The sequence below is a fragment of the Zonotrichia leucophrys genome, chromosome 4A (assembly GCF_028769735.1).
Source record: "Zonotrichia leucophrys gambelii isolate GWCS_2022_RI chromosome 4A, RI_Zleu_2.0, whole genome shotgun sequence".
Taxonomy (NCBI): domain Eukaryota; kingdom Metazoa; phylum Chordata; class Aves; order Passeriformes; family Passerellidae; genus Zonotrichia; species Zonotrichia leucophrys.
The window spans coordinates 12,324,868-12,343,416 of NC_088174.1; the positions used below are offsets into that span (position 1 = coordinate 12,324,868).

At 45.7% G+C, this 18,549-nt stretch overlaps 1 protein-coding gene across 18 annotated transcripts in view; it reads right to left on the reverse strand.

Annotated features, from left to right (window-relative positions):
- The window catches only part of MBNL3 (muscleblind like splicing regulator 3), a 92,357-nt gene that overhangs the window by 68,192 nt on the left and 5,616 nt on the right, over positions 1-18,549 (reverse strand). The gene's annotated exons all lie outside the window — the stretch shown is intronic.

Sequence of the window (18,549 nt, forward strand, 5' to 3'; positions counted from 1 at the left end):
CAATTATCTCATTACCCTCTTGCATCTGTAACACCACAACCTGTAACTCCTCTCCCCCTGGAAGTCTTAGTGATCTGAATTATTTTCAATTTCCCCCTTAATGCCTGTGTGCATGCTTTTCTTCAGAAAGCATCTGAATCAGCATGAAACCTCTGAATCAAAACCAGGAGCCCAAGAAGGTAGATAGATGTACAGATGAACAGTGTCTTCCATGTGCCCCACTCTTCCTGCCAGCAGTCTGCAGCTCCCAGCCACATGCAAACACAAAAGAACCCACCCCTGCCTAGATGGGTGTCTGTCCAAGCTGAATTTTAAAGTTGGCAAAAGAATCCCAAGCAGGGAAATATTCCATTAAACCTTGAGCACACACACTGAACCACTATCCATTAATGTACTTCTGTCCCCTCACTCAAGAGAAGGAGCTTGGGTGATGGCAGAGGGAAGAGGGGATAGATGGCAAGTGAAGTCTTTGCTTTAATTGGCTGCTGTTAAGAACATTAGAAGGATGTTTGAAGGAGAATGATTACGGGCAGAGTGCAGAGGAGGTAATCAGAGATGTCCAACAAACTGAATTTATGATGTGGCTTAGCAATCCATCACCTGGTATCATTCCTATGTCCACGCACATACATAAGTCTCAAAATACATTTAGCTCAGAGGGTCTGGAAAAAAGAGGCTTTTCTTGTAACCCCAGCTAACAGTACTTTGCTCCTTATAATACAGAAGCAATCTTCTTCCAACAATGGGGGAAAATCAGATATAAAGGATAAATTGTTTTAAATTCTTTTTAGTGCAAAGACAACTTTGTTTACTAAACGCATACGAGGGAACATATGTGTACAGCACAAACTCGGCAGTGGAAATTTGGCTCCCTGCAAGTCCCTGTTATATAGATGCATTTTTTCCAGAGGAAGTCCAATGGTCTTGTTTGTTTTCACCACTAATAGAGGAGTTCAATGAAATTTTCTATTGGGAAAGTCTAATGAGGTCAGAATAAGAGAACAGAGTAACTAGGAAGGAATGTCATTGCGTTTTATTTTTAGAAGAAGGATAAAGGTGGGGCCTCACAAGAGGCAGGGGATGGGCCTGTTTTGGCACAGAGGGCCAGGCTGGAACGCTTGGTCCTGTGAGCCTGAGGGGGTTTAGAGCTTTTTTTTTTTTTCAACAACAAATCCCTTGCCAAAATCAGTGACTGAGTGGAGGGGTCCAGCTGGGAGAAGAGCAGAGTGGTGCCTGGGGGTGCACAGACAGAGGGGTGGCAGCAGCCCTGGAAAATGACTGAGGGGCAGTTCTCAGCCACACTCCCCTCCCCAACCTGATTCCCTGGGAAGATGAGCCCCTTCAGCAGCCCCCCCAGCCTCCCCCACTGACCTGTGGGAATCCAAGTTACAACAGGGTAAACACTGAGGGAATCAAGTGCAAGAAAAGCTCAATGCAGAAGAGCAGAGGGGTACATGGCTCTGCAAAGAGAGCAGTCATGACTATGACAGGAAACAGCACTGGCTGTTAAGGCTGGATGTCAAAACCCAGAGAGGCAGCCTCAGGGAGACAAGATGGGCCAGAGTAAGGCTGTGAAAATGAAAAGGAAGGAACAAAGCTAAATTAAAGATCCAAGGCAGAGCGGAAAGGGGCTTGACTGGGATAAACAGGTAAGGAGGAAAAAGGGTGCATTCAAGAGCAAGCAGGCTGTGGTCTGTTTCCTGGCATCAGCTAATCTGATTGGCACAGAGATACAAGAAACAGAGGCTTAAATAGCTCATGGGAGCAGACCTTCAGCTGGAGAGAGCCATCATCACTCAGCAATTAACTCCCTCGCAGGCTCTGACCCTGCTGAGCACTGCCAATGCACGAGGAAGGAGCACAAGAGGAAGTGTCTTTGCAAGGGTTAACAGACAGCAGAGAACAAGCTGTTCCATGCATTCAGGTCACAAAAAACAGAACTGGGACTCGCCACACACACCATGCAGACGCTGCTCTGCCAGGATCACCAGAGCTCAAGTGCAGGAGCAGCCAACTCTGCCTGCTGGAAATGAGACCGCAAGGAGCCTCACCTTAAAAACGTGCAAGGACAGAATTAACCCAGGGGAGTATTATTTAGGGAACATTGAGGCATCTGAGAAGACCAGAGACTAGAATCTCTGTTCTGCCTCCTGATATTCTGTCTAGGAAAGGAGTAAGGGAAAACTCTTTAGGGGGAATGTGGACCAGGATCAGGCATAAAGCACTGTTTCACCTTTGCTGTGCTGTCAAGTGCTGCAGGCTTCCTACTTGTGCTTGTGCTGAATATATATAGGTGGAAACAATCCAGAAGACTGAAATCAGAAGCCCAGGAATGGTTCAGGGAGGGCAAGAAAATGCTCCTTGATAGGGAGTCCTGAGAGGCTGGACTTCCCTCCAGCATGCAAGCCCTCAAACACCATGTTTCAGAGTGGTGTGCTGTTTGCGGGTCCTTCCTCTGCTCCTGTCCACAGGCAGGCGTGGGCAAAGAAGGCAGGAGCAGCAGGAGTGTGCAGGAATGATTCTCCTTCCAGCTGGGCTACAGCTGGGGAAAACCATCCAGCAGCCCCCACAGATGCCCAGGAGTAACAGCACAGCAGTCATGCTCAATCTCCACCCTGGTGCTCCCACTCCTTCTGAGGACTCCTTAAGCATGACACTGTTTCCCTTTTGGCAAGGACCTCCAGAGCTCCACCATGACTCATGTGAAGGGAAAGACCTCCTGTAAATCCCGAGCCACAGGGATGCCCTTGTGATGTCCCTGCCCTTCCCCTGGCTGGCTTTACGATATTTTATATGCCAGAGACTGAGCATCAGTCTCTTCCCAGAGACACATGCTTTTGGGGGCTTCTAGTATCAGCAGTGAACTCAAAATCTATGTACAGAGCCTTAAAAAGCTTATTTTCCTGTTAGATAAAGGGAAGGGGCAGAGTGAAACAGAGTAATTGCAGGATGAAATGCCACAATTTCCAACCCTTTCTGGGAGCTTGACACAGCAAGTCTCATTTCCAACCCCAGACTTGGGAGAAAGCTTGCAATTAAAAAAATTAACAGTGACCTTGAATACAATGGCTACAGTTTAACCAACCCGCATTCAGTCTTTGTTAATCAAGAAGCCCTTCTGTAAACTACAGCACAAAGGCACTTCTCCAAAGATCAGGTTACCTCAGCCCAGCCTCACCACGGTGGAAATTTTAGAGACCTTTATTTAAAAGCTCAGAAGAGTTCTCCACTGCTGAAACCACCCTATTTGCTCTTCGGCCCCTGGTCTGCAAGGAGCAAGGTGAGCAGGAGCCTGGCTCAACCCATGGCTAAGGCAGGGCTTGCAGTTAAGCAATAACAACCACAAAGCATTTCCAAGGCACTGATGACCAGCTGGGTGGGGTTACATCACATCCATGCACAGCATCTCAGCCTCTAGAACTGCACAGCAGAGGCTGCACCAGGATTATAAAACAAAATGAGAAGATACTCTTAAAACATGCTCTGGAGAGCCTTACAGCTACAGCTTCACAAACAATCACATCACAGGTAGAGGATAAGGTTAGCAAGGAAGTGCCCAGAGCTAATGAGCCAGTTTATCCATTTTATCTAGCAGAGAAGTGGTTTTTACCCTCCATTCCATAGTAATGTTACCTTGACAGGTGCAGTGCCCACAGTAAATACTATGTCTGTCCCATATTCTGAATTATCCCTTTAGGGATGAAAGCAAAGATACATATTCAGGGAATGGATGTTTCCTGCACAGCTCCTGCACAGCTTGCAGCATCAGGAAATTAAGATGACGGGAAGAGCAAAGCCTGATGCCGCTCCTAAAGCAGAAGTTATTTGGTATCATTACTCATAGGCCAGTTAAACTAGGGAGTTGGTTACTCTGACTCTTTTCTGCTTACTTTTTTGTGGATTATAGAGCGAAATAAAAATTTCAAAGAAATGCTCTGGAAATGCCACGTGCCCTAGGACCCTAAGCCTAAATTTGCTCCTCTCCTTAAGTTGTTACCCTTGACAAAATATCAACGGCATGCCTTTGCTCTTGACCAGCTGGACCAGTGGTGGCAGTTGGTAATTAGTATTTTTAACTCTTGGGAAGTGTTTTTTATGGCAGCACTTCCTGCTGGGGTTGGTTTTAACATGCTGTCCTCACCCCTCTGGAAGGCTCACCAAGACCACATCAGATGTCAACATCTGTGCATGTGGATGGACCAAGGTCTTGGAAGTGTTATCAGACTACAAGAGAACTATGAGGTCCAAATGGTCTTGTTTCCATCCAGGCACATGTTCAGCATTCCAGATATGTGCAGTTTTCCCACCATTCTCCTCTCTTGGCAGTTTTAATTGCTAGATCAGCACATCCCCCCAAGCTCCACACTATTTCTGCCCAGCCTGAGCTCTGCCTGCAGACAGGAGGGCTCTTTTTGTCTGGATCTTTGTTCTTTCAACATAATCTAAATATCACTCTCTTAACACCTGATTTAGTATTTCAACCCCTCTAATTACACACAGCGAGATTTTATCGGAAATCTGATTATTGTTTGAAAGTCTGAGCATTTCATCCCAGCCTCAGAATTGATCTATTGACTGCCTCTAAATCTCACATTTTAATTCAACATTTAACACTTTATACCCGCATTAATTACATTTCCCATGATCGATATCAACAAACACCAGCTCTGACCCTCTCATGATAGAGAGACCTTGGAGACCCTGCTCTGCCAAACACTCAAAACAGCTTTGCTCTTAAGCATGGACATTTAGAGGGTTGATCTATCCAGTGGAAGAAGAAGAAAAAGGGAAAAGTCATGAGAAACAGCAGTAATGAGTAAACAGCAAGGTTTAGTAAGCAACACCACTGGAGATGTGCAGGATGCACCCGGCCATGGTGGTGGCACAAGGACTGGAGGTAGGGATGCAGAGACTCCAGCCAGCTCCAACATCCACCTGTCCCACTCCCACCTTGGCTGGAGGGCTCTGAAGCAGGGACCCACCAGGTACAGGCTCCACTGTAATTCCTGCTCACTCCAGACAGTGGGTGAGCCAGGCTTGGCCTGTCCAAGAGCTGCCTGTGAGCCCTGGGCCACAGGAAATGCCTGCCTGGCTCAGGATATCCTGGCATTTAACCAGCCTGCAGGTCTAGCCCCCCTGTTTGCCTCCATACAGCACAACAGCAAGAGCAAAGTGCCCCTCTGATCTCCAAATCCAGCAGATCTCTTACTAGCAGACACAAACTGCACAGACTAATTAAGGAGACACCCATCATACTGCCTTTCTGTCCAGCCACTGCCAGTCTCAAAGGTGGCTGCTCTAAGGCATTGGATCCAGCTTTGTCAGGAGGACAGCACCAAATATCTTTCTCTAGGCCACGGGAAGCAGAACTGGCTGTGCCTGAGGAAGGCCAGGTCCTCCTTGTACCCCATCTGCAATGTATTTGTGTTTGTGTTGCGACTGGAGATGGAAGATGACATTGTCCCCAGTGCTGCAGAAAACAGGAATATTTGTCCCTGAATAATTTCTCTAGCATATTAAGCACAAGTCATTCTTATGCAAAGACTGCCCTGTACAGCTGCCAAGGTCAGTGAGACCTTGCTTTATTTGCTGCATAAGGGCTGGCTGCGCAACTTTTACCTTGTACATATTTTTCCATGCGTTGTCTTAGATTTCCCTGCTGCTAGTGTCTGTGCATCTTGCTGTCTGTTCAGTAGGTCATGCTACCTTCCCTGGCTGTTAATAATAACTACCCAATACCCAGTGCTCCAGAACAGTCAAAATTCCAGCAAACCAATTCTTACAGTATGTTTAATTCAAAAGACAGCAAGAACATTGAATAACAATTTTCAAGGAAAACATGCTCCACAGCTTTTGCTAACAACATCAATATGTTTCTATTTTCAGGGGGTCGTGACCTGCTATCCACTCACACAGACATCACTGTTCACATTCTAGTATCTACATACAGATGATTTTTTGTGCAAGGATTGCATTCAACCACATGGCACTGCCTGCACACACAGGCTCTGGATTACAATATCAGTGAGTGCAGTCTTCAGGAAGCAGCCAAATACTGAAGAGCCTGCATTTAAATAGATTACAGGATCTGAAAATAATTCCCTATTTTTTTTTTAATTGAAGACACATTTTTACAGACTACAGCCAATAGTTACACTTAAACTAAGGATTGTCCCTCTCCCCAGTTTACTAAATCCTGTAACACTGCAGGTACAACAGTCAAATTTAGATATTCACACAAGGAAGAAAAATAGTATTTTGAAACCATCAGTACGATATCATGATACTGAAAACTCAAAGTTCTTAACATTTAACCCAAGCAACTCCTTTGCAGAAGAACAGAATTAAGTGATCTACCTGAGGTCGGTGGCCATTTAAGAAAACTTGGCAACAACCTGCAGTGCTCAGGAAGCAGCCTGCCTCACCCCAGCCTCTGAACCCAAATCAGTGGGGAGATGACAAAGAGAAATTTCTAACACATCCCCTGATTGCCAGAAGCAGTGCAGCAGAGTACCCCAGCAACCTTGCTGGCTTATTTCCCCACACCTGATCCACCACAGCAGCATTTGGTGCTGAGCTCCAGCTTATCAGTGTGAGGAGATCTGCTCTGGTGAGAACAGCAAGCAAGGACCCCAGACAATGGATCATACATCCTTCTTCCAGCTCAGAAACCAAGCTGGTTTAACTGTCTCACTTTGCCCCCCAATTTTGTTTGAACTCCATTTCCAATTTACAGCTAATAACACTAATGTCACATCACCCTGAGGGCTACAAGCTCCTTGGGGTAGAAACCCTCTTCCCCTTTACCCTGCAGCAGTTTCTGACCTTGGTAAAGCTCCACAGCCCTACCAGTAACACAAACCATCCTTCAAACTTCAACACACCCTGGTGCCAGCAGTCTCTCAACTGGAGACAGGCAGCACTACAATGGGGCTGCACAGAGGGGTTAAGAAGCACTGCTGAAAAGGGATGCAAACAAGGACTCCAGGCTCTGAGCAAGCACACTCTGCCATACAAAAGGTGAGCATCACTTGTGAGCAAGAGCTGTCTGGCTGAGTGTACTGCCTTTGTTAACAGAGAACGCTGCACGATGGAGTGGGCTAATTAACTGCATTTTACTTGGGGAAACCCAGGCTTAAATCCTGGCTCTTGCCACAGTTGAAAATGAATTTAGGGACCAGAATAAAGGCCAAGATAATTTATTTTCTACAAAATTATCAAATAGGTGCCTGTCTCCCAACAGAGAGGCCCAGAATTCTATGTGAGGCCACTACTGCTTATGCAGTTATTTCTCCAAATATAAAAGTTACTGACTGATGTGAGTGGTAATCACAGCTATCCATGCTGCTTAGCTGGACTGAGCACCCCAACATGATGAATCTCACCATCCAACATGGCCTGTGCTTTGTCATGCAGTGCCACACAGGTTGCAGGTCCTACCGAGAGGGGACATCATGCCTGGCAGGATTTAAAATTCAGTTTTCATTTTCAAGGGAGTCATTTACCCCTTAACTTTGAGCTAAAGCACAGCTCTGGTGTAACTCTAGTTACTTCACTGGAAAACCACTAGGACTGGTTGTGGTCCAAGGGAGCTGAGGGTAATTTCCCCACTTCCTCCCGGCTGAAGGCTGCCCAGCAGAGCCAGGAGGGAAGCAAGTACTTTCCCCATAAAGTAATTCTCTATTTTTATCATGCTAAGAAGGTTTTTTCATTTGGAAACTAAAAAACTCCTGCTTCAGAAAGAAGCTAAGCACCCTCTTCCTTTCTGATTTATACTACAGAAGTGTTCATCTAATCAAATCAGCCATTTTTTCTGAAAGGAATTGTTGTGGAAAAAAAATGAGAACAGCAGACCAGCTCCTGAAGGTCTCTGGGCAAGAAGTAGAGATAAATCACATTCCTGACCCTGAAGATGGCATGCTCCTTCATACTACTTTTTTTTGCAGTGTCACCTCACCCATCCCAAAGGACAGAGATCCCTGGTGTCAGAGCACTTCTGAGAGCCACATCCTTAATGTGTAAGCAGCAGCTAATGATCATGAAGCATAATTTTGGGCACAATATGCTTTTCTATCAAAATATGGGGTTAGTGCTTCTGAAGTGCCATCACCCTCCTGTTTCCTCCACTCTCAAAAAAGAGACAGCCTCCAACATCCTCAGCTACCTGCACAACTGAATTTGGGCAGGAAGACACAATGGAGGTCAAAAGGAGCAAAGAAACATTTTCTGAAGCAGCTTCCAGCACATAATGCTCCAGCATACAGCACAGCTCAGCAATAGAGCACCTTTCATCTGCACCAAGCAGGAGACCCAGACACTTAACCCTCCAACACAACAAAGTGAGGGTTGGGTGTTGTCATCACAGCAGGGTTTTACACCAAGCCAAAGGTTTGTGTGGGAGGCTTCCCTTGAACAGCAGAAGAGGAAAGCTTAAGTCAAACTTGTATCCAAAAAGTCAGACTCAGTCAGAAGACTCCCATGAACTGGAGCAGCAGCCACAGAGAACTCAGGGACCAGGAGGTCCCTGCTCCCAGGCACAGCCAGATTCCCACAGCCAACCCAAATTCTGCAAATAAGGGCCACACATCTCCCTCCACTGTTATCTTTAAATCCTCTTTACTCTGCAGAGCTATTCTCCACCCTCCTTCCCTTTTAATCAGCCCTGACCTACAGATGTCAGCCTCATTTCGGCTAAGTCAACACAACTGCCACATCTAGGATGCTGTTACAGGGAAAAAACCTTACACTCCTGGCTGGGCTCCAGAGTCTACTTCTTGGTCTAGACCTGACCTCGTTCCTTTTCTGCAAACTTAATCCTACACCTTAAGGGCACAGGGAACACACAGTGACTCCAACGTGGGCCTGTCTGTGCTGCCTCCCCTTCAGCCTGCAGAGACTCTTTTGATCACCCTACACAAATACTCACCATTATTGACAGGAGGCTCCCTCAGAACTGATTGTTCTTAAAACCACACATGATCAAAAGCCAAAAAGCAAACAAACACACAGTACTTTCTGAAAGCTGAATCCTTACCCTAGAGCTCACCCAATGGGACATGAACCTTAAATCAATGGTCCCCAAAGTTTCCTCAGGAGCAGCTCTGGCCTCACACTGAAACCATTGCCAAGTTTGGTATATCCAGCTTCATCTAAAGGTTAGAATGAAAAAAAATCATTTATTCCCAATGCCTCTGTCATGGGCAGGAATACCTTCCACTAAAACAGGTTGCTCAAAGCCCTGTCCAACCTGGCCTTGAGCATTTATTCATCCTTTGTCAGAAACCCAAGTCAGGACACCAGCTGAACACCGATGACTTCAGGCAGGTACCACAGCACCTTACAGGCACAGCTCAGTGACCTGCTGCAGTCCAAGAGCAGGTGGGGACACCTGGTCCCTGCTGTCCCCACCCCGTGTGGCCAACATGCAGGAGGCACAGGCTAGAGATGGATGGATGGACAACAGCTTGTCCTGCCTTGCCCAAACACACCACACAAACAGGGTACCAACACTGAGTGGGATCCAGCTCCTGCACTCCACCTGGTGACCCAAAACCTTCACATAATAGCAGCAGCAGCAGTGGGAATATCAAACCACAAATAAGGTATTAGTAGCTAATTTGTTATCTGCTTATTCCAAGAAGGCAGCTAGCTGTGGATTCCACCTTCAGGCAACAAGGCAGGTTTTTGTTAGCTCTCAAAAACATCTGCACAGTGCTTTGTTAAGTGTTTGTGGGCGATGCTCAAAACCCCAATTATCTGTATCTGACACGATGCTGAACCAATACTCTCCTAATTCACAGGAGCTGTAAAAGCTCCATCAAGGCTAGGAAGAGCCTTTGGATCAAATTGTCTGAACTCTGAAACAGTCCTTGACTATGTGCTGCAAGAAATCCTCCATACAAACACACCTTTCATATTGTGGGAGGAGGAGGGGAGGGAAAGAAGAAGAGATTAAAACCAAAAGCCAGATCCTCAGGTAACAGAAAAATCAGAGTTCTCCCTCAGTTTACAGTATCACAGATTTGAGCCAAAGGTACTTTTCAAGTCCTTTCATGAGATATTTTAATTTTTCTACCTGCTATGTGTGCAAGCTAGGCAGTGCTTTTCAGACAAATTATTTATTCAGCTTTACAGTGACTAACCTGAATTTCCAGACTGCTTCAAAAGAAAAACTGAAGCATTTCTTTACAAAAGGCAAAGAGCGTTAGATTTCCTCCCTCCTTGTTTTTCCTTTTCTTTTTTCCTCCATCCCTCAGCTGAAACATCTCTACCTCTCATCTAATAAATAAACAAATTATGTATCTTTCCATAAAAATATGATCTTGCCTTCACCTCTATGCCAAAAATGTGCTGACAATTCTTCTTTTATTTTTCTTTGCTGATGCCGCTTAAAATGGAATAAATTCCTTTCCTATTTTTTTTAATTGATTTTTCAGTTTAGCTACATACATGGAAAAAAACCCAGCAAGTCTTACATCACTGGCTGCAGTCTTACAACCTGGAATAAACTGAACACCATGGGATTACCATGGGCTTGGCATTAGTGGGATACCCTAGGAGAAACAGACACAGCCAAAAGGAAATTACAGGGTCAGTGAAAGTGGCCACCCTGTTGCATGAACTGCCTCAATGGCACTCCCCAGTAAGTAGCATCACAACACTTATATACAATTAAGGCTTTAATCCAGGCCATGAACTGAAGGACCAGTTCCAAAGGCATGGACTCACCAGGATCCATTTCCAGGCACCCAGGGTAGGTGTCCTGAGGACAGGGAGCTCAGGGAGCACACACCTCTCTTCACCATGCCCTCACTCTGTGCCTGCCACAGGGGAGGCAGTGTCACAAACAGCAGGTCTGGTTTAAGGCAAGGTTTAAGGTTCTTTTACTGCACTGCATCAGGAGTAAGCTCCAATTCTGTGATGTGGAGAGGGGATGTGCATTTCCTTGGGTGGAGATGCCCTCTACTCAACCCAGCCTAAGACCTTCACTTACACGGGGCTGTGATTAGGGGATTCAGGTCATAAGCAAGCAGATCTCACGTTTTAATTCTCTCTCTCTGGTTTTGGTTGCCTGGATCTCCAGGATGAGCAACATCACATTCCTACAGAGAGCTGAGCTGGCGTGCAGCAGCTCTCTCCCTCAGAGGAGGGAATGCACGAGGCTGATCATGATAACCTCCCACCCAAAGATGTCTGATGTGCCACAGCACTCCTTCCCCACACTGAAAGCTCCAAGCAACAATCCTAAAGCCAGTCGTGCCTCCTCACCTCCACAATCCAGCTAACAATACTGCATCCAATTCATCAATACCATTGCATTTGCATCCCCACTCTGGTAACCATCCAGAAAGTTGTACATCCAAAATTACAACAGCCTGCACCCTCTCACTCTTTCAGTTTCCTCCTGAGATCACCCTGCTGAGAACCTCTTTGGCAATACACAGGTTCAAGACCATCCTAAAACCATCCACAAAAGGACACCAGATTGCAGCCCTTGTTTCAGTCTCCTGTAAGCACCTTGCAGGATTAACCCTTTGCTAAATGATCTGGGACTATGGTAACACGATCTCAGATTTGCTGTTTATTTGTGGCAGCTTTCACTACCTGCAGATGCTGTCCAAAAATACAGGAGAAAAATGTGTGCCCTTGGGAGCTCAAAGTATAAAGGCAGAGGTCAGGAGAAACACTCTGTTCTTATTAATGCAGTTCTACAGAGAGCTGGGGAAAAAAAAGAAGCCACGTCTGTATGCTTCTCAGAAGCAGATTATGGTTAATAATACAAAGATTACTGACATTAAATGAATTTAAATTCATTCTTCTATCATTCAGAATATTAAGGTTTTTTACCTTCCTCCCAGAATCACTCCCATTTGTAGTCAGACTCACTTTCTGCCTATCACAAAGTTATTATATTTGGACAATAATCACCACAGTGAACTTCTCCCCCTTGACAGTTTTGTTGTATTAGGAGTTTTATAAAAAACAGTATTTGTAGCATTACTTCAACCTAAAAAAAAAGGAAGATAGGATGCTTACAATTGCTGCATAAATCTCTGAAGATGTTTCTGCAATCCTAATGGGTTCTTTGCCTATCAACAGGCAAGGGGAAAGTCTCACTTGTGCTGTAGCAGTGTCACTCCTGCAGACAGAACAAGTGGTGCTCAGCCCTGGGCTGTGCCAGGGAGAGGGAGCTGGCACTCACCAGTGTGGAACATGCCCCAACACCAGCACGTGTCACAGGCACATGGGACCAACAAAAAAGTGTCTGTTGCTGGTCACCAAAACTTGATTTTAAATTCCAGTTGCTCCTCACTAATGTTCATATTCAAACTGAAGACACTGCTCTGCACCACCCCACTAAGAATTTAATGGTTTTACAGCCAGCACCAGCAAACTGAAGATGAAGCACAGTAAGAGCAGCAAAGCCAAACACAGATTTATTTTCATGAGAAAAAACTCCTTTTGAAATTTAAGTTCCAGTTCAACTCTAAAATTCCTCTCTCCCCAGTCATGACACTGACAGAGAAGTATCTGAGGATGCTCAAGAGAAAGCCATCAGACAAGCCAGCCACCAGTCACGTGTTTGCTGCTGAACACCACGAATGACTGCGCTAAAAACTCGTCTCACAAGTGTTTGAATTTTCCTGAGAGAAAGGAAACCTCGTGTCAAAAACCTGCAAATCACTGCCAGTCAGTCCCAAATCTGGCATGTTTGGCTGGACTGTGGCATTCTCCACTTGCTCTCCTGGTCCCTACATTGGGAAATCCAGCCAACACAAACCAGAATCAGTGGGCAGTTGTCTGAAATGTTGTGTATGGTGAATTGCCACTGCATGAGATCAGTCCAACTCTACTGTCCAGTCCTTTTGTTTCAAAAAGCAAATTACTGCTGCTAAAAGGCACCTGCCTTAGCTCATGGCCTTATGCAATGGATGCTCTAAGCATTTTTTAATTAAATCAGTACATAATTATTAGAGTGTTTTACTGAACCAAAAAACCCCAGCACCTTGCAAAAGGCTGCTAGAGACTGACTCACCTCACCCATGCAGACGCTGTCCTGCAGCACTGGGCATCCTCCAGCTCTGCTTTCACCACCTTTCCCAGCTGACCCAAGCACAGGCTGCATTGGCCAGGCATCATTCCTGCCCTCTCCCTCAGCCATGACAAGCATTCATGACAAAGCAGAGGAAAGAGGAGAGCAGCAGTGAGGAAAGAACACACCTTTCAGTGCCAAAAAACATCTGAAGTGTGTGAAGGAGCAGGCTTAGCTCCTCGTGGCACCCATGAAGCCAAGCGCACTGGGCACAGCCTGGGAGCTCAAGCAGCCAATGGCTCTGCCTTGGCAAAGTCCCACTGTCAAGAGGTTTCTCCCTCTTGTCCCAAACCCACACATTCCCCACAAGATGTTCCAAGACCTAGGGGAAAACCTTATCATGTAAGCTGGCATGCAAAATGGTGTCACCACCCAGTCAGGGGCACCTACGACAGTCTCTGCACCTGGGCTGAATTTAGAAATCCAGTATCTCTAGAAAAACAAGTGGGTGGCACTGCACAGAAAATAAATAAATTTGTTATTAAACACATGAGAAGCTTCCCTGTACCTTATTAATAGATCTCAAGGTCTTGTCAGAAGGACAACCTTCCATCTAACACAGGGCACAGAATGAATTTGGCATTTGGCAACAGGACCCTCATTCCAACCTTGGTACCTGAGCATCAGCTACTGAATGAGTCATATTACAACACAGTCACCAGAGCTGGAAAGTCCCCAACCCAGCAGGTCTTCCCCTGCAGCAAGGTTCATAAAACCTCATGCAGAATCCGCCCTACATGCCATATTCATCTCCACAGTCTCAGAAGAAATGTGGATCACAGCTACTCAACCCACTGCTCTGCCTGAAATGACCCTGAGAATCATGATGAAGGTGGTCAATCCTGTGAGAGAGCCACCCAAGAGAGGTGCCCTGGGCAGACTGGTCCAAGGGAGCGTGCAGGGCAGGCATGGGGAGGAGTGGGGATAACCTGCCTGCACTTGTGAGCAGGGGGAGAGGCTGGTTGCACCCAGAGGCAGCAGGGGAGGTGTCACCTCACAGAGGAGATGCAGGAGGGAAGGGGCTCCCTGATCATCCTGCAGGAGAGCAGCCCACTCTGGTTTCCTTATTTACATGACCTGAAGTGCAGCTTCCTCAGGCACCTTGTGAAAGGTGCTGCTTCATTAGCCAGACCACGCCTGGGCACTTGGGACAGCGCCAAGCTGAGCTCGTTACCGAGGCTCTGCTTAACGAAGGGCACTGGGCTTGTCACACCAAGTGCTTCACTGAGTAATTAGTCAAGGCAAATTCATCAGTGATGGACTTGGAACAAGCAGAGTACACGGAATGGAGGTGTATGTTTGTGGATCCAGGATTCAAGTGCAAACACAAGGTGGAGATGCCAGTGCCAAAACCTGGGCAGTCTGAGGGCATGGAGGTTTCACAGAACACCTCTGCACTCTGACTTCCTCAGTCAGATACAACTCCAGCATCTGGAAGCTTAAGAGAAAGGAGGATAAACCACCTGTAACCCTGCTACTGTTTCTTTTCTGTGCCACTGTTTCTTTTTTGTACTTCAAAAATAACTTCACTGAAACGTATCTGAATGCAATACAAGCCCCCCTGGGCCAGCACTGCTTATTACTATTCATATAAAAATGTTCAGACTATAAAGGAGCCCACTGACACCTCGTACGGCCATAAAAATATTTATCCATCCTGACTTGCTGCTACAGAGTAGGAGATCCTACAATTGAGCAACTTAGGAAGAGTGACCAGCATTGATTAAGAGTTTTAACCAGATTTTGGTGAGAGAAACCCAAACACCTCTGCTGCCCAACCAGGGAAGAGCCTAAAGAGCCTGATTCTTTCTTCTCCGTCAGTTTTGCACCCTATGGCCTGTGGTGACATTTTGCATGCTGTGGGCTAACTCAGTGCTCTGGAGAACAGCTCCCAGCAGCAGCCCAGCAGTCAGCCATGGCTCAGAGCTTGTCCTTTACCGGGCAGGATTTCCCATCAGTGACACGGGGATGTTTTACAGCTCACCATTCCAGCCTTTAGGACCACTTTAACAACTGGGCCATCAACCCACACAGGCTCCTCCCAGCATCACAGACCTGCATTGCACAACCACACCTCACCACCACACAGCCCCAGAACCTTCCACCGAAACATTACCAAACGCTTCAGGAGCACTAATGAATTAAATCCAAGCACATCCCAATTAACTCCAGGAGCAGAGAAGTAGGCTGAGGTGCACCCATCTCCCTGCAAGCCTGCTGAGGAGCCAGGCATGGCAGACAGACCTGCCAGCTCCCTCCCTCTGCTCAGCTACAGACCTGCGAGATATTTCAAAGGCTCTTTCCAAAACAGAGGGAAAGGAGAAAAAAGAAAAAGCTTTCTGTTTTCCTTGAAAAGCAGGTCGTGCAACAAAGAAAGCACTAATAAAGGTTCCACCGTCCAAATTAAAAGTCAAAGGCAGCAATGAAGTGCCTCTGAAATATAAGAAACACGTTGTGCACAGTGTAAAATTTATTGCTGCCTAGCAGAACGAAGCCAAACATCTTAATATGGAAAAACACCGCTTCTTTTGACCCAAACAGATTGGGAACAGGAAGTAAAAACAAATCACCCAGCTGTGGCCTCCCCACACTGAGAGGAGCAGCAGCCAGTGCTTCCTGCCCACCCTCGCCCTGCCCATGGCTGCCAAGGGCTGCACACTGTTTGCTCAGGGGCCAATCCCACCTCAAACACACAGTTTTTTACTAAAGCTGTTGTAGGCAAGATCAGGCTGTAATTGAAAAGGATTCAGCTGGGAAGAGCCAGGAAAATGGAACTGCAGGAATTACCCCAAATGCTGCATCCATCTGCAAACTGCACAGGAACAGGCTCCCCTGCAAGGAGATTCCCCTTCTTTCAGTGGCTCTACATTTTCAGCAGCCAAATTCCTGACTCAGGACAGGCATATTTCAAGAGTTAATTTTGGTTTTACTACATCATCACCAACAAACCCTGAGAAATTAAGTCAAGCCTCAATTGGCTCAAAACATAATTGCATTTCTCTTAAATAATAGCTTTGCATTATTTCTTTTTTTTTTTCTTTGAGCTCGTGCATATTACATTCTAATTATATTTTAAAGCTTTCATTTGCAGCTACAGGAATAACCCAGAAAGACATACAGATGAGCTAATTTTCAAATCATCACTTGACAAAGGACATGAAGCTTTAAAAAAAGTGACACATAGACCAAAGGACTTGGAAAAAAAATAGAAACATGCAAAACTGAAAGTCCATTATCTCTTTTGTTAAAGCCAGTAACCCAGTGATGGCTTTAAGACCTCAGCAGAGCAAACACTGAATATCACATACGTAATGCAGCAGAAAATGCCATTTACACAAATGCTACACACTGAACAGCAGCTCAGAACCTGGTATTCTGACTAACATTCTGCTTTCAGCAAATCTCATAAGTATAATTTTTATCAGCTCAAGAAGATTTTTCCTACAAGATTTTAAAAGATTACATGCCAGGTGTAGAATACTTCATAAAGCAGAATTAGATTTTTGCCTTGCGTGATTTAAAAAAAAATATATATATATTTAATAGCAACCAGCAAATTACAGCCATTAGTACAACGCTGCCTTCACAGCAGATTTATGACAGCATTAGCAAAAGCAGAATTTTATCCAACAACATTTCTGGATAACAGACATCTGCAGAACCAAGGGGGAAAAACACACATAAGCATGCACAACCACACATTTTGTGCATTACCATCCAAGACTTTTACAAGGATGGGTGCTTTGTGCCAGGGTTCTGCAAGACAGTACCCTGAGCACGCACAAGGGTATGGTGCACTCTCCTGCACACAGTGACCTCCAGTCCTACCTCATATTCTTTTAAATCCCTCACCTTCATGCTCATAAATACAGCTTTGGCAGAGGAGCTGCACTGCAAGGAAGGAAACTCACCCCACACTCCTGTTCCAGTGCTACATGAAATCCTCCTCCCTCTGCCCCAGCAAAAATATCCAAGTTTATCATGCCGAGGAAAGAACAATAAGTGGGAGTCCGAAAAGGCAGTCAGAAGTACCGCCAAAAAATCAGAGCTTTCTCAAAAAAAGGCCTCCCTTAGGAAGCCTGCCAATCAAACCTGATCACGAGGCTGTTTTCCGAGGGTGAATAGAGTTCTTATTGACACAGCTTATGTCTGCAGCATGCAGCCCTCCACAAGGCTTTCAAGAGCAGATCGGATTACACAGACACATTCTCTCTGATTTTATGCATTCAGAAGCCCTCAGACATAAAATACCCGGCTCAGAAGGCCACTGCTTTTTCAGCTTGCTATCGGCCTACGTGCTTTTATAAAAAAAAAAAAAAAAACCCAAAGCAAACAGATCCTGGCACCTTTACTTGGGCTCCCAAAGCCCTCACCCTCACTCAGCAGGGCCTTGTAATTTGCAGGCCAAGCCACAGATTCGCTCCATGTGAATAATACAAGACGACTCATTCCCATGGTGAGTACTTAGCATCAAAATGAGAGAAGGGAAAAAACAAATATCTGCTGACACCATTTAAAATGGGAGACGATAACATCGCTCTGGGTAGACAATCCTTCCTGGAAGATGGCATGGAAAAAGGGGAGGATGCACACCTTTTAAAAGAACAACATGCACTGCACAGCTTAGCAGGGAAGAGGTGACCAACTGTAAAAGCATCACAAGCACAAATTCAGGTAAATCATCTATCCAGGGGCAGCACTTTGCACACATGGAAATCTGGAGAAAACAAAGTAAAAGGATCCATTTATACAATTTCTATACTTAGGGGGCACAATAAGGAATCCCATTTCAGCAGCAGACACAGATGGAAAGCCTGGGAAACCCGTGGTGTTGTATTAGAGGTAAACAGAGAATTACAAAATGTTTTATTATAAATGCTCCAGCTTAAAGACTGAATTTCAGCAAAGAGACGAGTCTGCCTAAATCATATGACAAATTAGAACCTGAGCACTGCCCTAGAGATGGATGCATGCACTGCCCAGAGGTCTGGAACTAAAAAGCTCACAGTCCCCCCCCTCCAAAAACCAGTCTACAAAGCAAACCAGTACATTACACATGGGTAAGTGGATCCCTACCACCTAAAAAGGAACTCCTGCATCAACTCAGCCGCACTGAATTGAAACTTCTCACTGAAATATTACATATGGCAAACACAGCAAATCAAGCAAGCTTGAGCTTCAGAGCTTTTAAGGGATTTTAAGAGCAAACACACACACTGTTCAATAAAGACATCCCTGCTTCCAGGCTGCAGTCGCTCCCCAACCAAGATTTTCTAGCATTTTGCGGAAGATTTTTCTCACATTTTCCTGATGGCTGCTAGGAGGCTGGAGCTGGGCAATGGAAATGCAAGATGCCATGTCTGTCTGACGCGGCAGTTCTTTGGTTGGATGTCTGCACTGTTCTCAAAGCCCACCAAGACAGCCATCACTCCTATGACTACCTTTGAATATTGAGA